Raw genomic sequence first — 22231 nt, 5'->3', positions numbered from 1 at the left:
GTGAACTCCTGGAAATGACCCTTTCTTTCTCTGGATTTATTGCACATGGATGTTGAGCCCTGGATCTGCTGTGGGCATGTCATTCCCAACCTGGGATGAAGGCTGCATCACCACAGGAGTCCAGACAAAGAGATTTCAGGGAAATAGAGATGAGGCCATTGGATTAAGTCAACCCTCTAGCCCATTTTATACCTTGACTTCTAGCTATGTGAGCCAATGCATTTCTGTCTTGTTTAAACCTTTTCAGATTGGGCGTTTTTTTTTTAATTACTTGCAATCCACATGTTCTGACTAATGTGGCTATCAAATGATGTAACAGTTAGTTGTTATGTATTAGTTTTCTTTCCCTCTTACGTGGGGAAAGTAGCATGGTGTGGTGGTTATGTGCACCAGCTTTGCATTTCAAGGTTCCCAGATAGTTTCCTAGCTCCACCTCCTCTAAGTTGTGTGATCTTGTGCAGAATTACTTATCCTCAGGTCACTTCTATGAAAAGCAAGGGTAATAAAAATTCCTGTCTCACAGGTTTGCCCAGAGGATCAATGAAGTCATCCATGTAAATTAACAGTTCCCAACCTTTCTGGCACCAGGGACCAGTTTTGTGGAAAACAGTTTTTCCATGGACTGGGGGCTGTAGGGGGTGGAAGGAGTGGAGGATGGTTTCGGAATAAAACTGTTCCACCTCAGATCGTTCAGATCATCAGGCATTAGATTCTCATAAGGAACATACAACCCCGATCCCTTGCATGCACAGTTCACAATACGGGAATCTAATGCCGCTGCTGATCTGACAGACGGCAGAACTCAAGTGGTAGATCCCACTGCTCATCTCCTGCTGTGTGGTTGGTTCCTAACCAGCCAGCAACCGGGCACTGGGGACCTTTGATGTAAAGGGTTTAGGGGTTTATGCAATCTAGCGGCATGATGTACAAAGCACAAAGTGCAGGGCCAGGCTCATGAGAAGAGCTTGATACTTGGTACATTTCAGCTATTATTATTCACTTTCCGGTGTGTGTGTATGTGTGTGAGAACGTGTAGCTTAACTGCTAGTTTTATATTAAACCCTTCACTTTTTCTGGGTTATGTTTTATATTCTTTATTTTACCCCATCATTTCAAGCTGTAGTGATCTCTCTGATTCTTATCATCCAACATGCTGAAATTTCTTTTTTTGAATATAATTTATGTATTTATTTTAACATCTTGCTTTTGATTGTGATGTTTCTTAAAGTTTTGGTTCATCTACAGATTCATATGCACATCTCCTCTTGAGCTCACTCTGAGCTGTTAGTAAAAGGGCTGGTATGGCCCCTTCATCCTGCCAATAGAGATTTCCTTTGAATGTTATTTGACCCAATCTGATTTCAAACCCCTGTATCCTGCTTCTGTCTATTTCCAAGTCACCTGATTGCCACTTGCAGGTTCTACCCTTTTTAGACTCTGTTGGAAGAAAACGAACATTCATTAAGCACCTGCTATATGCTAGGCTCGGTGCTAGATGCTTTATGTGCTATGCCTTTTAATCCTTACCCTAAGTGTTCTGTAAACACAGAAGGAACTTGAAGCTCAAAGAGGTTAAACAACTTGCTAGCAAAGAGCTGATTTCTGCAAAAGCCCATGACTTTCCACCACTACCAATGCTGCCTCTGATTCCAGTCATGTTGATGGCCTGGGAGGGCTGTAAATGGCCTTCCTGGGTGTTGTAGAGATCCAGCATCAGGCACACCAGTCCCCTAAAGGGCGAGGTGCTCCTGTCCCCAGCTGCTGCAGGCTCAGAGCTGGGCAGATCCCCTGACCCTGCTCTATGCTGAGGGGCTGCAGCATTACCCAAGGGCACAACACTACCCTGGCATATAGTTATATCCAGCGACTGGTCCATGGGGAGCAGAACAAAGGCCTGGCTCTTTCCTCAATTTAGCATGTCTTTAAAGGGCCACCTCATTCCAGACCTCCCCATGGGATCAGCTGGAAGAGGCCTCTAGTTCAACATCTCCTCCGAGTTCAACATCTCCTCCACTCCCTCATGATCAAGAGCCGGTAACCCTCTCCATGCTAATCTCCATCTCAGAAACCAGCCAGGTTGCTTATCCAGCTCTGCAAATGTATCACGTTCCAGCTTGGACCCAGGCTCCAAGTACTCTAGTTCTGAACATGGAATCCCCTATCCTGTGCCCTTCTTTATTCTTCATCTTCAACTTCAGGGACCTGTGGATCCACTGCCCGCCCACCTGCTGGAGCCACGAATATTGCCTGCTCCCAGGCTTCCTGATTTGGCATATGGTTTTCCCAGATCTGCTATTAATTTAGCCTCCAAAGAAGAAGTGAGATGAGTATGGTATATATAACTCCTTAGCGAGTTGATGCTGGTTTTAGCTGATCACCTCTTCCTTCCTTAAGTGATTACAAACCATCTGTTTGATCAACAGAGCTAGAAATATTCTAAGTAGGATTTCTACATGTTAAAATGACTCACTTGGAACTCAATATCTGCATTTTTTTCTCAATTGTTTTTATGTTCTCGGAATCCACCTCTGCCCCTTTTTGAAAATTTAGACACTTATGGAAGTTCCCCTTGGAATTCGATCCCTGGACTGCTGCCCAGTGTTCCTGGGATATTAGTAAATTATAAGCTTTACTTCACTGGGACCTGGAAACTTTAAAACATCCAAAACAATAAGAAATTATCATGTTTTGACAAATATATCTTAAGCATCAACTCGTTTGAAGAAGGTTTATTAATACTTTTCTAGTTTTAAGCCTTTTTTTTGCTTTGAGGCAGAGTCTCTTTCTGTCGTCCAGGCAGAGTGCAGTGGCATGATCTCGGCTCACTGCAACCTCCACCTCCCAGGTCAAGTGATTCTCCTACCTTAGCCTCCCTAGTAGCTGGGACTACAGGTGCTCACCACTATGCCTTGCTAATTTTTGTATTTTTCGTAGAGACAGGATTTCACCATGTTGGCCAGGCTGGTCTTGAACTCCTGGCCTTAAATGATCTGCCTGCCTTGGCCCCCCAAAGTGTTGGGATTACAGGCGTGAGCCACTGAACCCAGCTTTAAGACTTTTTTCTTTATTGTTGTTATTTTTTTAGAGACAGGGTCTTGCTCTGTCATTCATGGTGGAATGCAGTGGCATGATCCTGGCTCACTGCAGCCTTGAACTCCTGGGCTTAAGTGATTCTCCTGCCTCAACCTCCCAAGTACTTGGGACTGCAGGCATATATCTCCATACCCAGATAATTTTTAAAGTTTTTGTAGAGATGGGGTCTTACTATGTTGCCCAGGCTGGTTTTAAACTCCTGGCCTCAAGTACTCATCTTGCCTTGGCCTCCCAAAGTGCTGGGATTACAGGCATGAGCCACTGTGCCTGGCTCTATTTTCTATTTTAATTTAAAAATTATTTATTCCTTTTTAAACATATTTTCAATTTTTTTTTAGACGGGTCTTACTATGTTGACCAAAATGGTCTTGAACTCCTGGCCTCAAGAAATTCTCCCACCTCAGCCTCCCAAAGTGCTAGGATTACAAGAGTGAGCCACTGCACCTGGCCCCATTTTTTTTTTTAATTTAAAAAATTTTAAATTTATTTTTAATTTTTTTTAGATGGGGGGCTCACTATGTCGGCCAGGCTGGTCTCAAACTCTTGGTCTCAAGCAATCCTCCCATCTTGGCCTCCCAAAGTGCTGGGATTACAGGTGTGAGCCACCATGCTCGGCTGCCCAGCCCCATTTTCTGATGAAGAAGATGAAATCTAAAATTAAAAGTAACTTGTTTCGCTCTGTTATTAAATGTTAGTTTGCTATTAAATGCTTTAAATGTGTTGTTTAACGCTCTATTATGAAAACTTTAGCATCTACTTACTTCATGGGTACCTTCGTATGCGAAGTTCTTTATAGACATGACCTGTTTCTAATAATCCTATGAAGTAGAAGTGATCATTTCTATTGCAAAATATATGGGATGATAACATTTCTATGGAGAAACAGAAATCGGCTCCCAAAGGTTAAGAAACTTAAGTGTGGTCCTGTCAGTAGTTGGGAACCCAGGGGAGACTCCTGCTTCAGCCCTCTCTGCCTGCCCCAGAGCTGTCTCCCTTCCTCTTGCTGCATACTTGTCATCACTGTGCCATCAAGCATGGGTCTGTCCCTCTCCTCTTCTCGCTGTTGAAAAAGGCTCTTTTAGTGTCTGTGATGGTTAATTTTAAGTGTCAACTTGACTCAGCCATTAGGTGCCCAGATGTTAGGTCAGATATTATTTTGGGTGTGTCTGTGAGGGTCTTTCTGGATGAGATTAACAACTGACCAAGGCAATCGTCCTTCCACAGTGTGGGCGGGCCTCCTCCAATCCACTGAGGCCTGAATAAGACAAAAGGAGGGGTAAGGGAGCATTTGCTCTTTCTGCTTGACTGCTGTTAAGCTGGGACATCTGTACTTGGACTGGTAACTTGCACCACCAATTCTGCTGGTTCTCAGGCCTCAGGCTCAGATTGGAACTATGTGGCAGGTAATCCTGAGTCTCCAGCTGGCCAATGTCGGACTGTGGGGCTTCCCAGCCTCTGTAATGACATGACCCAGTTCTTCATAATAAATCTCTCCCTTTCTCTGTGCATCTATCTATATCGTTCCTGCATCTCTGGAGAACCCTGACTCACACATTATCCTCCGTATCATCTCCTCCTTCGGTGCTTCAGCCTGGAATGCTGATCTAGAGTTCCATGTTGCGTCATTTTGGAACTGGTTGTTGGACATTTGCCACTTTCTTCCGTGTTTCATAAATGTTCTATTAAACACTGAGCTTACCAGTGGGCAATTTATATAACTACATAGGTTTTGATATACGCCTTTCCATTTCTCCATACTTGGTGTTGATATTGTGAGAACTTATAATTTGAATCCCTCATTCCTTTCAAGTCGTCTTTCTTTTTAGACCCTCCAGATATAGAGCTGTGCCTATTTTTATCTAAAATCAGGAGTGACTATACTCAGAATTCCCTCGCTTAGCTTTCTGTTTAAAATCTCATCAATTTTCACCTTTCCAACCAGTTCTTTCACAGTTGAGTTAGAATAACAATTTAATTTATTTTCCTCTACTGACTGAGGGATATAATTGACTTCAAGATATGTCAAGATTTATAAATTGCATACTTTATTTGTTTGCTCTTTTTGGTCAAGTGAGATCCTCAGCAGTTTTCACATTCCAATGACTGCTGTCCATTCTGGGTCGGGGGTTGTGCTTTATAAATTTCGTCTCCTCCTTTACTTGAATTTTCTTAATTTATAAAATCTCCTTTCTTTCATTCTCTTTTCTGTTACCTCTAAGCTCTTTTTTTTTTTTTAATACTGTGAAGTACACCTTTTCCTTAAAAAGGGAGACAGAAAGAAAAAAAGTAAAAGAAAAAGAGAAAGGAGGAAAGAAAAGCTATAAAATGCACAGAAGTAAAAAATAAGTCAGGAGCAAATTTTGAGATCGCATTTCCTTCAGTTTGTCAAAATGACATTTGGGTTCTAACTTATGTTAGTTTTCTTTAGGGTTTTGGTGCCTTAAGAACATAGACTATTTGTTTATTTAATTTTTGTAGATCTGGGCTGGCCTCTATTATTTGTTATATTGTCCAGAATATGTTGCCCAGTGTGGTCTTAAACTCCTGGCCTCAAGTGATTCTCCTGACTCAGCTTCCCAAAGTGCTAGGATTACAGGTGTGAGCCACCACACCCAGTCAGGACTGTTCCTTCTAAGAAATTTTATCTACTTTTTAGCATGTCTCAGGTAAACTTTATCCCTCCAATAGATATTTTTGGTTGATGGCATTAAATGACAGTAAAAATCATGCATCTGCATCCTCAACCATCTTTCTGAAGCAAAACAAAGTTTCCCTTGACCTGCAGACTGTGATCTGAGTGATCTTCCTGAGCACCTGGTAGCAGCTTCTGCATGATAACTTACCGTGAGTCTCTTCAAAATGTTTTTTTTTAATTTTTTATTTTTTGAGACGGAGTTTCGCTCTTGTTACCCAGGCTGGAGTGCCGCAATTGCATGATCTTGGCTCACCGCAACCTCTGCCTCCTGGGTTCAGGCAATTCTCCTGCCTCAGCCTCCTGAGTAGCTGGGACTACAGGCTCGCGCCACCATGCCCAGCTAATTTTTGTATTTTTAGTAGAGACGGGGTTTCACCACGTTGACCAGGATGGTCTCGATCTCTTGACCTCGTGATCCACCCGCCTCAGCCTCCCAAAGTGCTGGGATTATAAACGTGAGCCACCGCGCCTGGCCTCAAAATGTTTTTTAAACACATTTTTAATTGACACACAATACAATTCATTCTTTTTGATGTACAGTTCTATGGGTTTTGAATGCACCACTTTGGACCTGTCACCACCACAAGCAAGATACGAAGCTGTTGCATCATCCACCCCCCAAATTCTTCAGAGGCACTTTTGCAGTCAACCCCTCTCCAGCTCCATCCCCTAGTAATCACTCTTCTGTTTGCTAGCCCTAAAGGTTTGCCTTTTCCAGAATGTCATATAAATGGAGTCATACCATATGTAGCATTTTGGGTCTGGCTTCTTTTACTTACCATAATACACTTGAGATTCATCGATGCTGTTAGGGTCTCGCTAATTTGTCCCTTTCTTGCTGAGTAGTGTTTCATTGTACAAAGGTGACAGTGTGTTTAAGCATTCTGTAGTAAAGAGACATTGGAGTTTTTCCAGTTTTTGGCCATTATGAGAAAAATTGCTATAAATATTTGTATACAAGTTTTAGGTGAACATAGGTTATGATTTCACTTGGATAAATACCTGGGAGTAGGATTGATGGGTGTCTTAGTTGCCTAGGGCTACCATAATGAAGGACCACAAACTGGATGGCTTCGAACAACAGAAATGTATTCTCTAGGGTAGAAGTTCTCTAGTCTAGAAGTCCAAAATCAAGAATTGTTCTTTGCTGCTTCTAGCTTTTGGTGGTTGCCAGCGACCTTGGCTTGTGGCCACATCCCCCCAATCTCTGCCTCTGTCTTCACGTTGCCTTCTCCGGTGTCCATCTGTTCCACATGATCATAATCCCATGTGTGGGCTCCACTGTGGCTCCAGGTGACAAAGAAACAACACTGACCCTGAGTCCACACAGCTCCTCTTTGCTGCTTATTGACAGAGCTGAGCACGTATGGGAAAGCCAAATGTCACTGCAGGAAACATATTGTTTTCGTTATTACTCTTTTTCGAATTCTGTTACTTCCACCTGGGTTTGTTTTTTCCTTGTTTGAGTATGCTGAATCTGTCTGGGTTCTTGGTTGCAAACAACAGAAACCAATTCTAGTTAACATAAGCAGAAAACTTCTTGTAAGAATATTGGATAGCTTGCATAATCAATGGAAAGTCTAGATTCCTGGGCTTAGAAAATGTGCAGTAACGACGGGAATGTGGGACGCCAAGCAATCTGCTTCTGACACTACTGCCCCGTGCATCTGTTCTGTGTTATAGGGTTCTTTGATTCGCCATCCTAGTGAAGAATCCTATAACGTTGAACGTTGGCAATGGCAAAACAGGAGATGAGTGGAAGCCGGCGCCTACGTTCCCCTCCTTTCTCTCTGCTGTGGACTGAAAGGCAGTTCTTTTCTGCAACCTTTCTGGAAAATCATGCGCGTGTGTGTGTGCTGGGGAGCAGTCTGTGGTGTTTCTCTGACGCCGAATGGAAGCAGCAGCCCCTGCAGTGCCGCTAACACGTTCCATTACCTCGTGTCTCAGCTCCACTTTTTACTTCTTTTCACTTCACCCTCACTGACTGCCCTGGGCCTGCATTTCTCAAATAAAGTATTAGCACCTTAATCCTCGCCTCAGGTTCTGCTTTGAAGAGGATCTAAATGCACTGCTTTACAGCAAAGAGTGGGTTTTATGAGGACCGAGCAAACACATGTTCATCAGTTTTCTGAGTAAATCTCTTCAAGAATCTCAGAATTTTGGCTTTCTTTATTAAAAAAGATCCTGCTTTTAAAGTTATGAAGAAAATAACTTTTCTAAAAACAGGCTTATGTAATCAGTGTCAGCCTCTGTCTCCTTAAATAACTCAATACCTAGAGTAGCCAAAAGCGAGAGGAGGGTTTTAGGCCAACACCTCCCAGTGAATTCACTCTGGTGCACAGCTGGGTTTTAGGCCGACACCTCTCATTGAATTCACTCTGGTGCACAGCTGGGTTTTAGGCGGGCACCTCCCAGTGAATTCACTCTGGTGCACAGCTGGGTTTTAGGCCGGCACCTCCCAGTGAATTCACTCTGGTGCACAGCTGGGTTTTAGGCCGACACCTCCCAGTGAATTCACTCTGGTGCACAGCTGCGTGACGGACCGGTGTGAAGCTCACTTCCACATCAAATCCAACTGGAGATCCAGGGAAAAAGGACAGAGCTTGCCCTTGGCTCCTAACAGAGATTCCAAACAAAGTCAGTCTTCCAAACTACATGCCTCTGGTGCTGTAGATTTCTACATTGATAAATCTGAACAGCAAGGATTTATAAAGCTATACTTCCTGCACAAAGTTCAGAGGAGGGAGAAAGTTGGGATCCTGAATGTAAATGGATTATGAATAATATAAATGACTGTGAACTCTTAAATAGATCAAGAATAATATAAATGACTGTTAACTGGTTGAAATAGGGACAGACAGTCCCATATGGACACCAGCAACTGGGGGGCTGAAGAAAACGTGTCCTTTTCCAATCCCTGTCACGTTCCTATTGGGAAAGGAAAGCAGGTCAGCAGAGTCACATGGGCTAATCAAAAGGCTGGCTAAGAATCCTCTATACGATAGTTACACTTTCTCTTAATAATTTTGTCATTCTAGCATTTCTTGCTTGATTTTGAAAGTCTAAACTGAAACATTAAATGAGGAATAACGGATCTTTAGCAAAATCATTTAATTTTGTCCACAACAGAATTTATAGACATTTCCTACTGAAAAGACAGCTCTAGCCCTTCGAAGCTTCTGTGTCTCTAAGCTCCTCCTGCACATTTAGTCACCACCACATCATTTAATTAAATATTGTGCCGGCTTGTCCTGCTCTGTTTTTGTTTTGTTCTTTGATCTTGGCTTCCTAAGTAGAATATAAACTTCTTCAGAGCTGTGACTCTCTAAATTTCCTTTGCATCCTGCATGCGTAGAGTAACGCTTTGGCACATACTGGATGCTTAACAAGACTTTATAGAACTGTTGTGAGGATTTCAAAAAGGAAGACAAGTACAGTGTTTTGAAGCAGTGACTGGCATGTGATGAGTGCTTCACAGGTGTTATCTGTTTTCAATACATTGGGATCCTCACTGATTTTCAGTGTTTAAAATTAAGCTTTATAAGCATCATCAGGCTACTAGAGAAGGTTGTCCAAGCCTTGGAACGGGGCCTGACACTACAAGGGAAGGTCTAGCTGCTAGTCAGTGTGGCACCCAGTGAACTGAAGGGAGATGGTTATGAATGAGCTTCATTAGGACAGCCTGACACACCGACAGCACAGCACAGCCTTGTGTTATGAGTCACAAGAGCCCCATGTAGTGAAGGCTGATTAGTTATTTATAGAAACATCTAGCGATTTTTTTTTTTTTTTTTGAGACGGAGTCTCGTTCTGTCACCCAGGCTGGAGTACAGTGGCGCAATCTCGACTTACTGCAACCTCTGTCTACCGGATTCAAGCGATTCTCCTGCCTCAGCCTTCTGAGTAGCTGGGATTATAGGTGTCTGCCATCACACCCAGCTAATTTGTGTATTTTTAGTAGAGACAGGGTTTCACCATGCTGGCCAGACTGGTCTCAAACTCCTGACCTCAAGTGATCCACCTGCCTTGGTCTCCCAAAGTGCTGGGATTACAGGTGTGAGACACCGCGCCTGGCCGATGTCTAGTGATTTTTAAATGTATCTTTTAAATTTCTGTCCTGGAGATATTGCTTTTAGGTGATTTTTCTCTTCTTGATTAACAAGACAAAGATTTCTATGCAAACTAAAAACAGAATTGTCACTTTATTTTAAATTAAATAGAGATGGGGTTTTGCTGTGTTGGCTAGGACGGTCTCAAACTCCTGGCCTCAAATGATCTTCCTGCCTCAACCTCCCAAAGTGCTGGGATTACAAGCATGAGCCACTCTGGGCCAATTGTCATTTTAATTAACTTGACGCTTAGTTCCATGAAAAGATTGACAGCAATGTGCTGTCCTCTTTGGTATTTTGGTAATGTTCATAGTTAAAAATTTTAAAATAGTTTAGTGTCATATAATTAATACTTTTACATCCTTTGATGGCTTGATAGTGTATGTTGGTGCAAAAGTAATTGTGGCTTTTGTCATTAAAAGTAAAGGTAAAAAACTCATTTACTTTTGTACCAACCAATACTTTTCTCTTCTCAGATTCTCAGTGGAATACTGGATCCTCTTATGACTTCCAAACTAACATGGAGAATTTTAATATTTCTCAGGTTCGCATGCTGACTTCGTACTTGGAGTTTATCTGCAGGCCTCTTTTGTAGAAAAGACATGTCCTAATATAGTTAACTCTGGAATGAGTTCCTGTCTGCCAGTAAGAAATTACAGGATAAATATATTATGGAACATTACACATTAGCATTCCATGCTGTATAAGCATGCCGGAATCTGCTCAGCTTCTGGGGAGGCCTCGGAGCTTTTACTCATGGCAGAAGGTGAAGTGGGAGCAGGCATGTCACATTGCCAGAGCAGGAGCCAGAAAAAGGAGAAGGGAAGGTGCCAAACATTTTTAATCAACTCTCATGAGAACTCACTATCACAAAGAAAGCACCAAGGGACTGGTGTTAAACCCTTCATGAGAAATCCACCCCCATGATCCAGTCACCTTCTACCAGGCCCCTCCTTCAGCACTGGAGATTATATTTCAATATGAGCTTGGGGGGACAAATAACCAGACTGTATCTGTTAGAAATAAAGGACCTTCATTCTAAATGCAAAGGCGCACAAGCACACCACCTATACATTACTTTCCTCTATTCTATTTTTTTGCATATTTTTTGACATTTTCATTAAATATTCTGATTTCATTATTCCAATTTTTTAAATTATAATTTAAATACATGTAAAATTATTTTCTTCCATTTTAATGTATCAAATTCAAAGGAGACATGACTTGGGGTACTAGACTTTTTTTTGTTGTTGTTGTTAAAATGTCTTTTAATAATTTTTTTTTTTTGAGATAGTCTGACTCTGTTGCCCAGGCTAGAGTGCAGTGGTGCAATCCCAGATCACTGCAACCTCCACCTCCTGGTTTCAAGCAATTCTTCTGCCTCAGTCTTCCAAGTAGCTGGGACTATAGGCACATGCCACCATACCTGGCTAATTTTTTGTATTTTTAGTAGAGACGGGGTTTCACCATGTTGGCCAGGCTGGTCTCAAACTCCTGACCTCAAGTGATCCACCCGACTTGGCCTCCCAAAGTGCTGTGATTACAGGTGTAAGCCGCCACACCCGGCCTGCTTTAATAATTTCTAATTGTACTTCTTAAGGACCTTTATTGTGAAAGTATGTTTTCACTAGCTTTGCAGAACTATTTGAGTAGAAAAGTAGAAACGAGATCCTAGCATTTTCAGCTACTTAAAAGACATAGTGGACACTTTGTTTTGGGAGTTTGGTTTTCTTTAAGTTGGGGTCTCACTTTGTTGCCCAAGCTGGAGTGCAGTGACATGATCCCAGCTCACTGCAGCCTCAAACTCCTGGTCTGAAGTGATCCTCTCCTGCGGCAGCCTCCCCAGTAGCTAGGACTATAGGCACGTGCTGCCATGCACAGCTAATTTTTTTTTTTTTTGTGGACATGGGATCTCGCTATGTTGCTTATACCATTCTCAAACTCCTGGCCTCAAGCAGTCCTCATGCCTTAGTCTCCCAAAACATTGAGATTACGGGCATGGGCCACTATGGCCTGACACTTCGTTTTACAATCTACACTTTGACAACTGGCTAGCAGGTAGGGCCCCAGCTCTTGGCAGGGACTCTGAGACCAATAGTCTGTCCACCTTTGCGACTCAGAACTTGTGCTTCCACTTTCAAGAGGTAGCTCCTTGACGGCACTTGCTTCTAGTAGAGATCTGTTGCATCGGAATTAAAATTCTAACACAGACACAGGAGCAAACTTTTGCATCAGCTGAAAACAATCAGCACATGGAGAACGTTTCGAGCGTCTTCACTGGGATCTGCAGTTCCCTAGATGCCTGAACTTTGAGAAAAGAATGGTGGCTCTTGAATGTACTAAAGCAGCCACTCTACAAAATTTTCAGCTTCTTCTTATGTTTTGTTTTATATATTGTCAAGGTTTTTTTCTTTACTCATGGAAAAGTATGCCTTGATCTCGTGTGTTAGCATGCTGGGGGAAAAAAACCACATATGAACAATGATGCCTTTGATGTTATATTGACACCATTCCTCTATTTGCCTGTTGCACATGAGCTAACATACCTTGAGGAAACACACAGGGTGGTGGTGTAGGCTGTGCTGATTAAAATCTTATAAAATAAACCAGGTGTGGTGGCTCACGCCTGCAGTGCTAGGTACCCCAGGGACGGAAGTAGAAGGATTGCTTGAGCTCAGGAGTTGGAAACTAGCTTGGGCAACATAGAAAGACCCTGTCCCTGAAAAACAAAATGTATACAATAAATGAGCAATCAGCCATTTTACAGAATATGAAATCTTAACACATGAGTTAGAACTAGTTTGATTAGTGGCAGAAAACCCTAAATAACAGTGGCTTCAAAATATTAGAAATTTATCTTTCTTTCACTTCAAAGAAGCTCATGCCTCACACCCTTCAATCACGATGCATTAGCTGCCCCAAGTCAGGCCACAGTTCATGCCTGACTTCATAGTCCAGACTTCAAGGCGGAGGACAGGCAGAAGGCAGTGGCCCTCTCTTTAAAGACTTTCTGGAGTTTTGCACACAAGACTTTATCATACATCTCAATGGGCAATACTTACTGACACAACCACATTCAGTTGCCAGCGAGGCTGGTGGCAATGTGCCCAGCTAAAAATTTAGGTTCCTACTACTGAGGAGGAAGAAAGAACATTGGGATGCAAAAAGCACCCCTTGCTACAGCCCCTTTAATGAAAGCACAAGGTGAGAACACTTAGCCAGGTGACTGCGGGCTTGCAGCCTGAGCCTAGCTCTCAGACCAAAAGTGGCGGGGTTCAAGATGTGGAAACGTTGAGGAAGGGAATCCTTGGAAATGAGAGGTTTTTCTTGCCCTGGGAAGAGTGATGAACTAAAGCAAGTGATCCGCTGCAACTCTAGCCTGAGTTAAACGGAACAAGGAGGGGAAGATGAAGTCCAGTTCTTAATTCAGAACCCAGAGGTTTTGCAGGCAGTCAAAGTCAGTTTCCAAGAGGCCCTTGAGAGATTTGAGGTGAATGAGGGAATTATTACCAATGGAGCCACAGGCAATTTTAAAAGGACAAGTTTGGGCCCTGGAAAGCAGGCGTGTCCTGAGATTAGGAGGACACTGAGCAGGAGCCCAGACCAAGCTGAACCATTTCCACAAATCAAGATGTACACACAGCACTGGGTGGATGAGGTCCCCTGTCCAAATCCCAGAGATGCACCTGGATTTTATAATGGAGGTAAAAGGAAAAGTAGAAGTCTCTAGGGCTATGTTTCTTTTATTTTTGATTAGAATAAATTCTTCTTTTTAAGTCCTATTGAGTAGATTTCTAAAATTCAAAAGTGAAGCCTGCTCTTTGTGATGAATGAGTCCAAAGGTGCAGAAAGAAAACCATGGATTATCCCTGCACCTCACCGTGTATGAGCCTCTGAGATGTGCAATTAGCCGCTTGGCATGCAAACACCTTCCCCTCACTCTCCTCACATGTACACAAGCATATTCAAATATATATGCACGTAGATGGAACCGTTGTCTTCTGGAGTTTCTTGGGAGTATATATTGTTTTACAAAAATAGGATCTGATTATAAATATTGTCTTGAAACCTGCTTTAAAAAATATATCTTGAACTCTCACCCAAATGAATGAATACAGAGCTGATTCATCCTTTCTAATGTGTAATGTTCCATGATATATTTACCCTTTAATTTCTTACTGGCAGACAGTCAGGAACTCATTCCAGAGTTAACTATATTAGGACATTTTAGCATTAACTCCAAAGTCCACAGTCCAAAGTCTCATCTGAGACAAGGCAAGTCCCTTCTACCTATGAACCTGTAAAATCAAAAGCATTGTATCCTAGATACAATGGGGGTACAGGCATTGGGTAAATATTATTGTTCTAAATGGAAGAAAAAATTGGCCAAAACAAAGAGGCTACAGGCCCCCTGTAAGTCTGAAATCCAGCAGGGCAGTCAAATCTTAAAGCTCCAGAATTATCTCCTTTGGCTCCATGTCTCACATCCAGGTCATGCTGATGCAAGAGGTGAGCTCCCACGGCCTTGGGCAGCTCCTCCCTGTGGCTTTGCAGGGTATAGCCCTGCTCCTGGCTGCTTTCATGGGCTGGAATTGAGTGTGGCTTTTCCAGGTGTATGGCGCAAGCTGTCAGTGGGTCTATCATTCTGGAGAATGGTGACCCTTTTCTCACAGCTCCACTAGACAGTGCCCAAGTAGGGACTCTTTGTCGGGGTTCCAACCCCACATTTCTCTTCTGCACTGTCCTAGCAGAAGTTCTCCATAAGGGCCCCACCCCTGCAACAAATTCTGCCCGGTCATCCAGGTGTTTCTATACACCCCCTGAAATCTAGGTGGAGGTTCCCAAACCTCAGTTTATGACTTCTGTGCACCCACAGGGTCAACACCACGTGGCAGCTGCCAAGGCTTGGGGCTTTCACCCTATGAAGCAACAGCCCAAGCTCTACCTTGGCCCCTTTTAGTCACTGGAGCCTCTGGGATGCAGGGCACCAAGTCCCTAGAGTGAACACAGCAGAGGGACTCTGGGCCCAGCCCACGAATCCATTTTTCCTCCTAGGTCTCTGGGCATGTGATGGGCGGGGCTGCTGCAAAGTTCTCTGACATGACCTGGAGACATTTTCCCCATTTTCTTGGTGAATAACATTCGGTTCCTCGTTACTTATGCAAATTTCTACATCCAGCCTGAATTTCTCCTCAGAAAATTGTATTTTCTTTTCTATTGCATTGTCAGGCTGCAAATTTTCCGAACTGTGATGCTCTGTTTCCCTTTTAAAGCTGAATGCCTTTAATAGCACCCAAGTCACCTCTTGAATACTTTGCCGCTTAGAAATTTCTTCCACCAGATAACCTCTCAAGTTAAAAGTTCCACAAATCTCTAGGGCAGGGGCACAATGCTTCCAGTCTGTTTACCAAAACATAGCAAGAGTCACCTTCGCTCCAGTTCCCAGCAAGTTTCTCATCTCCCTCTGAGACCACCTCAGCCTGGATTTCATTGTCCATATCATTATCCGCATTTTGGTCAAAGCTATTTAACAAGTCTCTAGGGAGTTCCAAACTTTCCCACATTTTTCTGTCTTCTTCTGAGCCCTTCAAACTGTTCCAACTTCTGCATGTTACCCAGTTCCAAAGTTGCTTCCACATTTTCATGTATCTTTGCAGCAGTGCCCCACTGTACTGGTACCAATTTACTGTATTATTTTGTTTCTATGCTGCTAGTAAAGACATACCTGAGACTGGACAATTTACAAAAGACAGAGGTTTAATGGACTTACAGTTCCATGTGGCTGTGGAGGCCTCACAATCATGGCAGAAGGCAAGGAGGAGCAAGTCACATTGTACGTGGATGGCAGCAGGAAAAGAGAGAGCTTGTGCAGGGAAACTCCCCCTTATAAAACCTTCACATCTCATGAGATATATTCACTATCATGGGAACAGCACAGGAAAGATGTTCCCCCACAATTCAATTACCTCCCACTGGGTCCCTCCCACATGTGGGAATTCAAGATGAGATTGGGTGGGGACACAGCCAAACCACATTAGTACCTATGTTGAGGCCTTTTAGGAAAACTTCCTTCACTGATTAAAAGTGATAAATATGAGAAATATCTTCTTGTCTCCCATGCCCATTATTATGCCTGGACATAACATGGGAACCACAGCCACCATCTTGCAATCATGGGAGCTAAACTGACAGGCAAAGGGTGGCAGAGTGAAAAATGAACAGAAACAAAAACAAATGATGAAATGCTAAATTAGATAAACCTAGAGTTGTCCTATCTCACAGCAAAAGGAGAAATTACCTGTGCTATAGTAGGCCAGTTGAGTAAAGATTTTCTTTTTACTTATTGTGATTTATAAATTGTCGATTATTTCCTCATAATCAGATTCAGGTTATGCTTTTTGGCAGAAGTACCAGTGAGGTGGAGTCCTGTTGCGTTCTTCTCAGTGCAGCATATCAGGAGGAACCGGAGGTCCATTTCTTCTATTACTAGTGAGGCTACCTTTGATCACTTAGTTAAGAGAGTGTCTGCCTGGCTTGTTCACTGTAAATTCACCATTTTGTCCTTTATAAGTTATTATCTTGTAGGGAGACACTTTGATACTGTGCTTTCTGTTCTTTGTTAAGCTTTTATCCACGAGTATTAGCATCTATTGATGATTCTTGTCTGAATTAATTATTACTGTGATAGTTGCCAAATGGCATATGCTATTATCCTTTTTAAAGTTTTTTTAGATTGTGGTAAAATATATTCTGTATAAAATTCACCATTTTGACTCGTCTTAAGTGTACAAGTGAGGGGTATTAAGTATATTCACGTTGCACAATTATTACCACTATCCATTAATAATATACCCGTTAATTAATAACTCTACAGTCCTCCCTCCCCTCAGCTCCTAGTAACCGTCATTCTACTTTCTGTATCTACGAATTTGACTCTTCTAGGTTATTCACATGTAAGTGTAATCGGGCAACATGTGTCCCTTCCTGTCTGACTTATTTCACTTAGCGTAATGTTTTAAAGGTTTATCCATGTGGTAGCATGCATCAAACTTCATTTCTTTTTAAGGCTGAATAAAATTACATTTTGTACATTGTGTACATTGGTGTACAGATATCTCTTCGAGTCCCTGCTTTTTTGCATGTATACCTAGAATTGTAATTAGTGGATCGTATGGCAACCCTAGGTTTAATTTTTTGAAAAACCACAGTTCTTCCATAGTGGCTGTATCATTTCACTTTCTCACCAGCAATGCACAGAAGTTCCAATTTCTCCATATCCTCTCCAGCAATTCTAACTTTCTGTTTTTGAGTAATAGCCATGCTAAGGTAGAATTAGTAAGATTAAAGGTGCTATCACACGTGATTTTGATTTGCATGCCCTTGAAATGAATAAGTCAAAACTTATACATTTAACAAATGAATTACCCAAATGCTTAAGTATTGATTGCAAACTTAATCAAATCCTTCTAAACATCAAATAAAATTACAAATCCAATCTATCTAATGCTTCACATACTTTAAAAAGCAGAAAAAATGCACAGCAGTGTAGCAGTAATTACAAAACTGATTACATTTACTAATACCAGTTACGAATGTGCTAATGCCATGGATGGATAGATAGATTGATTGATTATATCTTCCTGAGGTTGTATTCCTTAGGATTGCAGAGAGTTTTACAAGGCCTAGTTGGAAAAATAACAACAGAGAAAACTCCTCCTCAGACTAGCTAAGGTTGCAGGATACAGTTTTCAAGAAATTGATTCTTGGTTAGAACCCAGCAGAAAAAGGCTCAGTCCTTTCTTTTTAAGTCAGTTTCTCTTTTTATATTAATTCGACTTTTAAGTCCATGTCTTTCACAAGCCTTTTAGTCCCTGAAGCTTTATGTATTTCCAAGAAATGATATATTCTCTAACTTTCACATGTTCTGGATTTCCAAGCTTACATTGCCATTATGAGCTGATTCCTTAGTACAACTGCAAATTTATGGGTGTCTTGCAGTCTACCTAATAAGGTCATTCAGAGTTTTTACATCTAGAAGTGAATGAGAAATTAGTCTCATCTTTGGGACATTAACTATTAGATCACATTGGAACAATTACTTATGACCACCAATATTGATGAACTGCTAGATGCTGTTTTTATCTGGGTATTTCATAGTTCCCTGAAGTTCTGTTCTCTTTTAAAAACATCTTCTTTCTCTGTTTTTCAGACAGATGATTTCTATTTTATTTTCTTGTTTCTTATGACATCTCCAATCTGTTCTTCCGCTCAAACCATGAATTTTGAATTTCAGGTATTATACTTGCCGTCCCAGATTTGTTATTCCCTTTTTCTTCTTTTATGCTTTCTATTTTGCTTCCAGTATATTCTCTCTTTGCATCACTTATGGGCATGTTTTCTTTTGTGTTGTAGAATATAGTCACAGTAGCTGCTTTAAAATCTTTGTGAATTCTAACCTTTGGCTCATCTCAGAGTTAGTATCTGGTGATTGTCTTGTAAGCACAGGTCATATTTTCCTGTTTCTTTGTGTATCAGAAAAGTTTGGAATGTGTCCTGGATATTGTAAATGATCTGTTATATAGACTCTGGGTTCTGTTATGATATCACAGAGAACATTGATGTTTCGCTTATGTAGGCAGTTAATGAACTCAAACTGCAAACTATCTTCCTTGTTTTGCTGTAATATCTGGAGCTGGGCTGTGCAAGTGTGAGTCGGAGGTTGTCAAGGGATTTGGGCAAAATTTGGTTCTCTGGCTCTCTTCTTTCTGATATTTCCCTTCTCATTTTCCAACTACTGGTTCTTCCCAATCTCGTTTATCTTTTTCTTCAAGCTAGTAAGTCTAAAAATTGTTTTTAACTCCCAGATTTAGCCACCCCACATGGTATAGCTAGAGACGTCTCCTCAAGGCTAAGAATCACAAAAACGAGAATCTCATCCAGTGCCTCCCCGTCTTCCATGTGTCCATCCCCTTCTAGGATGTTCCTGCCTTTGTTTGTTGTTTACCGCCTTCAAGTAATTGCTTTTATATTTCATGTAGAGTTTATAGTTGTTATTTGTGGGAAGTTTTAGGTTTTCTTTTGATAAAAAAAGACGATGATTCACTGTCCTCTCTATGTCCATCAAGTTCATGCTAGAATCAAATGATATGTTTCGCTTAAAGGTATTTAAGGGAGGCAATTATAATAATTTGCTTTACTTGATCTCACCAAATATTTTGTGCATTATGAAGGGGATAGGAGCACAATGGCTTTGTCTGAAATTCTCACTCTCCTATCCTGTGCATGCTGCAGTTAGAACAACAGCATGTGCCAGAACCATCAGGGTAGGACAGCTCTGGCGGCCAGCTACTTAGAAAGGGCCTCACCACATGGCAGTCCCACGGTAGAGTCTTCCTCAGCTTTACATCACTTTAAGTTTTGTTTTAGTAGTGTTTCAGAACTGACCAGCTTACCAAATTCACAAGATTCCAGTGTGCAGCAGAGAGCTGATTTATTGATCTGCAGCAGAGACGGGAATATTAGAGTCTGATATGCGAGGTGCTCTGCATCATGGTGTCAGTGTTTCTGTAAGCCAGATTACTGATCTGAAAGCTGTTTCCTGGTAAAGAAATGGGCCACAGAGAGATAAATAATAATAACAATAACAATACCTGTCATTTGCCTAGTGCTTCAAATTCCTTTTTGTTAATCTTCACAGCAACCTTGCAAAAAAAAAATTAGCATTTCTATTTTGTAGTCAAAGAAGCTAAAACTCTGAATTTGAATATCCTTTTTAAGGTCACAAATCCAGAAAACATTGGAGACACTTTTCCTGCAATTGCTCTGAACCAGAAGACTTCTTGATCATCATACTAAAGGGTTTACATTTTAGATAGAAAAAATCAATCATGGTCTTCACTGAAAGCACCAGGCTATGCACAATTGACTGTCTTAGGCAGTTTGAGCTGCTATTACAAAGTGCATAGCCTGGGGGGCTTATAGACAACAGGAATTTATGTCTCATGGTTCTGGAGGCTGGAAGTCTGAGACCAGGGTGCTCACAGGGTCAGGTTCTAACAAGTGCCCTGTTTCAGGTTGCAAACTGCTGACTTATTATATCTTCACATGGTGGAAAGAGAGCCAGCAAGCTCTCCTGTCCCTTTTTACAAGAACACTAATCCCATACATGAAGGCTTCATCCTCATGACCAAGTTACCTCCCAAAGGGCCCAGCTACAAATACCATCATATTGGGATTAGGTTTCCATATATGAATTTTGTGGGTCACATACTTTCTGTCCACAGCATTGATTTTCACATTTCTGAGGTCTTTTGCCTTTTTTCAGCTGGCTGGCTTCAGGGTGTCTTCATGACCGTGGTTTCCTTGCGTGGTGACCGGATGCATGTGACAAACAGCCTCAGGGCTTATGGACTGACCTGCAGGTCCGCTACAGGAATGTATTAGGTGTGTGCAAAAATAATCGCAGTTTTTGCATTGTTGGAATTTGTTGTTTGATACTGAAATACATTCTTAAATAAATGTGGTTATGTTATACATCATTTTAATGAGCATTTCTTTGTGTTTTTTGCCAATGACTTATGACTTGCTGTTTATTTTAGACTTTGGAAATGATGTTACACAAAAAGCAAATTTGAGTGATTTTCTTGTTCGAGTTTGAAATGGGTCATAAAGAAGCAGAGACAACTTGCAACGTTGACAATATAGGTGGCCCAGGAACTGCCAACGAACGTACAGCGCAGTGGTGGTTCAAGAAGTTTTTCAAAGGAGACCAGAGCCTTGAAGATGAGGAGCTCAGTGACCGGCCATCAGAAGTTGACAAGGACCAATTGAGAGAAATCACTGAAGCTGATCCTCTTACAACTACACGAGGAGTTGCCGAATAACTCAACATTGAGCATTCTACAGTTGTTTGGCATTTAGAGCAAATTGGAAAGGTGAAAAAGCTTGATAAGTGGGTGCCTTATGAGCTGAGTGAAAATAAAAGAGAATTAGCGTTCTGAAATGTCGCCTTCTCTTATTCTATGCAACAAAAACGAACCATTTCTTGATCGGATTGTGATGTGCTCAAAAAGTGGATTTTAGATGACAACGAGTGATGACCAGCTCAGTGGTTGGACCGAGAAGAATCTCTAAAGCACTTCCCAAAGCCAAACTTGCACCAGAAAAAGGGCACGGTCACTGTTTGGTGGTCTGCTGCTGGTCTGATCCACTACAGTTTTCGGAATCCTAGTAAAACCCTTACAGATGAAAAGTATGCTCAGCAAACCAGTGAGATGCACAGAAAATTGCAGCACCTGCAGCCAGCATCGGTCAACAGAAAGGGCCCAATTCTCCCCGACGACGCCCAACTGCACATCACACAACTAATGCTTCGAAAGTTAAATGAATTGAGCTGTGAAGTTTTGCCTCATCCACCACATTCACCTGACCTTTTGCCAGTCGACTACCACTTCTTCAAGCATCTTGACAACGTTTTGTGGGGAAAACGCTTTCACAACCAGCAGAACGCAGAAATACTTTCCAAGAGTTCACTGAATCCTGAAGCATGGACTTTTAAGCTACAGGAATAAACAAACTTATTTCTCATTGGCAAAAATGTGTTGTTATGGCTCCTATTTTGATGAATAAAGATGTGTTTGAGCCTTGTTATAATGATTTAAAATTCATGGTCCAAAACCACAATTATTTTTGCACCAGCCCAATACTTCACAGGAAGTGGGGCAGGTTTATATTCTGCCATATAGGGAATCCTGGATTGCCCCACACTAAACTGGTGAGTTATTCTAATGTTGCTGTCATGCCTCTGGAAATTAGCTCAGGGTAGCGGACTGCCTGGCCAGCTGCTTAAAGTGGCTCTGATTTTAAAATACCACGAGGGGATATCTTTTCCTTATTTGAACTCTCAATGCCTAGCTGTTTCAATATAGGTTTTATTATTATTTAGGTATGGCAATACCAACGGCTGAAAAGACGACTGCCATTGAAAAGATAGTTTATTACTCACAGTTCCTAAGAGGAAGGGGCATACCATGGCATGGGGGCAAAGAGAGGACGGGGAAGCGTCAGGGTCGGTCAGCCAGCAGAGGGAGTGAAAAAATGTGCAAAAGCCTTTATGATGGTTTCCATGAGCAGGAACAGGTAAGGCAGGGTAAGCAGGCTTAGGATTGGCTCGTTTAAATAATTTCAGTGGGCTCTGGGGTATAGGGGCTGTTCCTGGTTGACTGGTACCTGGCCCTGGGATAATGAGAGAAGGAAAATAATGGCCCAGAGTGTGAGAGGGCAATGAAGGAGGTGGCGGGAGTGGAGTCGGGATTGGTTGTTTTGCATTTGAAAG

General features: G+C 41.9%; 1 pseudogene; it reads left to right on the top strand.

Annotated features, from left to right (window-relative positions):
- The first annotated feature begins 19201 nt into the window (after positions 1-19201).
- On the top strand, positions 19202-21525 carry LOC135277919 (histone-lysine N-methyltransferase SETMAR-like; annotated as a pseudogene).
- Positions 21526-22231: the final 706 nt, after the last annotated feature.

The sequence above is a fragment of the Aotus nancymaae genome, unplaced genomic scaffold, assembly GCF_030222135.1.
Source record: "Aotus nancymaae isolate 86718 unplaced genomic scaffold, 86718_ANA_hifiasm-v0.15.2.pri h1tg000036l, whole genome shotgun sequence".
NCBI lineage: Eukaryota > Metazoa > Chordata > Mammalia > Primates > Aotidae > Aotus > Aotus nancymaae.
The sequence above is the reverse complement of the archived record's forward strand: the minus strand, read 5'-3'. Positions and strand labels throughout refer to the sequence as shown.